We start from the raw sequence: 6,000 nt of genomic DNA, 5'->3' as shown, positions 1-6,000 counted from the left end.
ATGGGTAGCTGTTTGTGATCAAACTTGGAAAAAATATTGTCCCACATTTCTTCAAATACTTGTTCTATCCTAGTCTTCTCTTTTCTTTCTTGTACAGCAAATACGCGCTTTTATACCATGCAATACTGTCCCACGAGTCGCTGAAGCTTTGTTATTTTGCAAATTTTTTTCATTTTATGCTTCAGATTGAATGATCGTATTGACCTGTCTGCAAGTTCAGTGATCTGTTTTGTCACGTCCAGTCTACTGTTAATCACATGCAATGAATTTTTAATGTATGATATTGTATTTTCTTTAGTTCTAGGATTTCTGTTTTGTCCTTTCTATGGTTTTTATACCTCTCCTGAAATTTTCATCTTTTCACCCATTATATTATTTTTTCATGTAGTTCCCTTAGCATATTTCTAACACTTTCAATTCTTTTTCATCTAATTTCAATGACTTCATCATCTGTGAGTGTATTTTGACTAATTATACTTTGATTCTAGATAATATTTTCTTGTTGACTATTATGCTTAGTAAGTTTTAATTATATACTGAACATTGTGGTTGAAACATTGTAGAGATATGAATTCTGTCATCTTCCTCTGCAAAGGAGTTTTGTTCCAGTAAGGAGTTAAATTAATGGCATATTATCTTGAACCAATGTTGGTTTGTCCTTCAGTCCTAGGGTGAATTTCTTAGTCCTAGAACATAGTTTTTACTCCTAAGACATGACTTTTCTGGTTTTTATTGAAAGTTTAAAATTTTTACCAAGTCCCTTTAACCTCAGACTCTGTCTCTCCTGCATTGGGCAGCTGCTAAAATATTTCTTAGATCTTCAGCATTTTAAGAGCTGTTTTTCCTGCTAAGTTTCCTGGAGTCTCACCTCTCATATGCATAGTTCAGCAGTCAGTCAAGGATTAAGTGAAGTTTAAATGCAGATTTTGGAGTTTCCTTTCTATGACTCTTTTTTCTCTGAGATTTTTTTCCCTTAATTTCCAGCCACTATAGCAGTCCCAACTATGTTCTGACTTCTATAATAAGGGTGTGGTTTTACTTCTAGCTCAGTGGGGCTAAGGACTGACCCCATAAGAAAGTCAAGGGTGGATCTTGCCCCTTATGGGTCCTTTTTTAAGGATCAAATCATCTCCATTTTGGCCTGCTTTTGACTACTTTTTAGCATCTTCAAACAATTGTTTTTAATATTTGCTTAGAGTTTATCATTGTTTTCTTTGGGAATGTTAGTCCAATATTAGATACTCTGCAATTATAGGACTCCAGAACCTCTCTATTGGCTATGAATGAATTCTAAAGCATTAGCCTGGCTTTCTGGATCTTTCAAGAATAGTCGTGATGGTTAATTTTATGTGTCAACTTGACTGAGCTAAGGGATGCCCAGATAGCTGGTAAAACATTATTTCTGAGTGCACCTGAGGGTGTTGCTGGAAGAGATCAGCATTTGAATCAGTAGGTAGAATAAAGATGACAGCTGTCATCAGCATAGGCAGTCCTCAACCAATCCACTGAGGGCCCGAATAGAACAAAAAGGTGAAGAAAGAGCAAACTTGCTCTGTCTGCTTGAGCTGAGACGTCCATCTCCTCCTGCCTTCAGAAATTAGTGCTCCTGGTTCTTGAGCCTTTGGAATTAAACTGAGACTTACACCATTGGCTTCCCTGGCTCTCAGGCCTTCAGCTTTGGACTGGAACTACAGTATCAGCTTTCCTGGGCCTTTCGCTTACAGACAGAAGATAGTGGGAGTCTTCAGCTTTCATAATAGCTTGAGCCAGTTCCTTATAATAAATCTCTTTTGGTATATCTCTCTGTTTTTCCTATTGATTCTGTTTCTCTGGTGAACCCTTACTAATACAGTCCCCAGTCTTTCTTTTTAACTTTATCTTCTATTTCTCTCTTCATTCATACTTAATTCCTGTTTATTTGATGTACTCAACGTTCCTCCAAACTTTGTATCCGTGTCTTTGCTTATCTTTTCCCCTCATCTCTTCTATCTCAGCATGTCTGAAGTCTATTATTAGATTGTTTATGAAATAACAACACCCTTCTTCCTCTTGTATGATAGACTCAGGAGACAAGCACAGGTTATATGCTCACTTTATTATTGATAAAGTTAACGAAGAAAGAGGCATTAAGGATTTTTTTTATTGCATAACAAAAGATAGATCAAATCAAAGGGTCATGCAGAAAGACTCGTACTCCAAAGGGTCAAGCAGGAGAAAATAGAATGGGCTAAGCCAAGCATGCTCAGTTTCTGCTCTTGAACTCATTATTTAACTCTCTGTGGAAAGTGAAATGAGTGGGGAGAGTGGTCAGAAGTGTTATTCCAGCTGAAGTTCTTCCACATGGCAACATGAAGAAAGGAGAATAAACATTCCACCCAACACTGCCAAATATTAACCAGGATCCGATTTTCAGTCATCTTTTTGCAAATTCTTCCCTGTCCCCTTCTACCTGGATGTAATCTCTCCTTGCTGCAAATGCTCATTTTACTTTACTTAAACTTTTCTTTATTCTATTTTGTAAGTATAATAATTTACTTTTCTCACTGTCCCCCTTCCTCTTTTCTAAGATCTCCTAAAAATTAGATACTATATATTATTATTCATACTTTAATATCCTCAACTATTAACATAGTAATGGAAAAATGGCAAACCCTCAAACAGTATTTGTAGAATGAGAAATGAGTAAATAAAATGACCCATGAGGAAAAAAAAATGGGGGCCAAGATAGTGGACTAGAAGCAGCTCATACATGCCACTTTCATGGAGAAGAAACAAATGGGCTAGTGAACACCGATCCTGCAAGCTGATCATCTAAGAAATTATGTTGGGATCTATCAAGGCAGCAGGCGGACACAGAGAGCAGAGATGAGAGAAGCTGGGCACTAGACTGTCTGGGTTCAGCAAGGAGCTAGGAGAATCTGTTAAAACTGGGAAAGACTGAGTAAGTGAGAGCCCCTTGGGAGATTCACACTTTCCACAGGGACCTGTGAAAGACTCAGAATGGAAGAAAACTCCTGAACCCCTCCGCCATGCTTCTAAGCTAAGACAGAGAGTTGCATGTGCAACTCAAGAGTTCAAGGGGACCTCTACAAGCCTTGAGCCCTGGAGCAGACCAGCACTGCTATCACAGCCCCAGTAGAGGCCATATAGTTGTGGTACCTGGGAGCAATAAAATTGCTCCGCCTCCTTCACCAGATGGTGCTTGGTGCCAGCTTCTGATTCAGTGACCCTGCTATGGCCTGAACTTGGCCAGCAGCTGCAGTCTCCTGTTGTCCCAGAAAGCACCCAGATGGCAGGGTCAGCAACTCCACCCACCCCCACCACTGGTAACCAGGTGGGCAATTCCTTCTAGAGCTTCCAGATCAACAGTCTCACATCTGTCTGAACTTAGCTGGTGGACACAGCCTTCTGCTGTTCCAAGTAATACCTGGATGGCAGGATGGGAGACTCCGCTCAACCCCACCTCTCATGAGAGGCAGGGTACATCTGCTAGAGCTTCCAGCCCAGCAGTTTTACTTATGTCTGAATTTGCCAAGGGGTGAGGCCTCCTGTTGTCCCAGAAACAAGCAGACAGCAAGGCAGGAAACTTCACTGACTCCTGTCTCTCATAGCCAGACTGGCCATACCCACTAGAGCTTTTAGTCCAGCAGTCCTGCTTCTACTTGAACTCTGCAGGCAGGTGCAACCTCACGTTTCCCACAGTAAGCACTCAAACAGCAAATTAGGGCCAATCTGGCAAGGATGCAACCTATCAATTGTGACCCCTGCCTGAGGGAACCCCATGGACCAGAAAACCCAACAAAAGAAATGCAGGCATGAAGAAAATAATTAGAAGGGTTCCTCCAAGATCCAGGAGCAGACTAGAACCAAATCCAGTCACTTGAACCTTATACCATAATCAAACCCCCAAAGGTATCAAAGATAAAGCAAAACGAAAACAACAAACAAAACAAACAAACAAACAAAAAAACCAAAAGGACAGGAACTTCAAAGATTGAAGGAGCATCAGCTCACATAGATGTGAAAGAACCAGTTCAGTAACTCTGGCAACCCAAAAAATCAGAGTGTCCTCTTACCTCCTTACAACCAAACAACCCCAGCAATGGCTCCTAATCAGGCTGAAATGGCTGAAATATCAGAAATAGAATTCAAAATATGGATAAGAATGAAGATCATTTACATTCAGAAGAAAGTTGAAACCCAATCCAAGGAATCTAAGGAATACAATAAAATGATACAGGAGATAAAAGATGAAATGACCATTTTAAAGAAGAACCAAACTGAAGTGATAGAGCTGAAAAACTCACCTCTAGAATTTCATAATAAAATCACAAATATTAACAGCAGAATCAACCAAGCTGAGGAAAGAATCTCAGAGCTGAAGATGAATTCTCTGAAAAAACTCAGGCAGACAAAAATAAAGAAAAATCAATAAAGAAGAATGAACAAAACCTCTTAAAAAAAAAATAAATAAAATAGAAATATGGGTTTATGTAGATACCAAATTTATGACTCATAAGCCTCCCTGAAAGAGAGGGAGAGAAAGGAAGCAACTTGGAGAACATATTTGAAGATATCATTCACAAGAATTTACCCAATCTTGCTAGAGAGGCCAACATTCAAATCCAGGAAATGCAGAGAATCCTTGTGAGATAATATACAAGATAACAATCCCCAAGACACAGGTATCAGATTATCTATGGTCAAAATGAAAGAAAAAAATGTTCAAGGCAGCTGGAAAGAAAGGTGCAGGGCACCTACAAAGAGAGCCCCCCCCCCCCGGGCTAACAGCAGACCATTCAGCAGAAACCCTACAAGCCAGAAGAGATTGGGGGCTTATCTTTGGCATTCCTAAAGAAAATACATTTTCACTAAGAATTTCATTTTTAGCCAAACTAATCTTCATAAATAAAGAAGAAATAAGATCCTTTCCAGAAAAACAAATGCTAAGGGAATTTGTTACTACCAGGCCTGTCTTACAACAGGTCCTTGAGGGAGTGCTAAATATGGAAAGAAAAGACTGTTACCAACCAACACAAAAACACACTGAAGTACATAGACCATTGATGCTATAAAACAACCACACAATCAAGTTTGCATAATAACCAGTTAACTACAAAATGACAGTACCAAACCTGCACATATCAATATTAACCTTGAATGTAAATGGGTTAAATGCCACAATTAAAAGGCACAGAGGGGCAAGTTCGATAAAGAAACAAGACCCAACTATATGTTGTCTACAAGAGATCCATCTCACATGCAGTGCACTCATAGGCTCAAAGTAAAGGGATGGAGAAAAATCCACCAAGCAAAGGGAAAACAGAACAAAGTAAGGATTGCTATTCTAATTTCAGACAAAACAGACTTTAAACCAACAACAATAAAAAGACAAAGAAGGACATTACATAATGGTAAGAGTTCAATTCAACAAGAAGATTTAACTATCTTAAAAATATGTACAAGGGCGGATCCAAGATGGCCGAATAGGAACAGCTCCAGGCTACAGCTCCCAGCATGAGCAATGCAGAAGACAGGTGATTTCTGCATTTCCAACTGAGGTACTGGGTTCATCTCACTGGGGCTTGTTGAACAATGGGTGCAGGCCAGTGGGTGCAGCCCACCAAGCATGAGCCGAAGCAGAGCGAGGCATCGCCTCACCCGGGAAGCACAAGGAGTCAGGGAATTCCTTTTCCTAGCCAAGGGAAGCTGTGACAGATGGTACCTGGAAAATTGGGTCACTCCCACCCTAATACTGTGCTTTTCCAACAGTCTTAGCAAATGGCATACCAGAAGATTACATCCTGCACCTGGTTCAGAGGGTCCCACACCCATGGAGCCTGGCTCATTGCTAGCACAGCAGTCTGAGATTGAGCTGCAAGGCAGCAACGAGGCTGAGGGAGGGGCACCTGCCATTGCTGAGGCTTGAGTAGGTAAACAAAGCAGCTGGGAAGCTCAAACTGGGTGGAGCCCACTGCAGCTCAAGGAGGCCTGCCTGCC

Source organism: Papio anubis, chromosome 10 (assembly GCF_008728515.1).
Source record: "Papio anubis isolate 15944 chromosome 10, Panubis1.0, whole genome shotgun sequence".
NCBI classification, from domain to species: domain Eukaryota; kingdom Metazoa; phylum Chordata; class Mammalia; order Primates; family Cercopithecidae; genus Papio; species Papio anubis.
Note: the sequence above shows the minus strand (reverse complement) of the source record.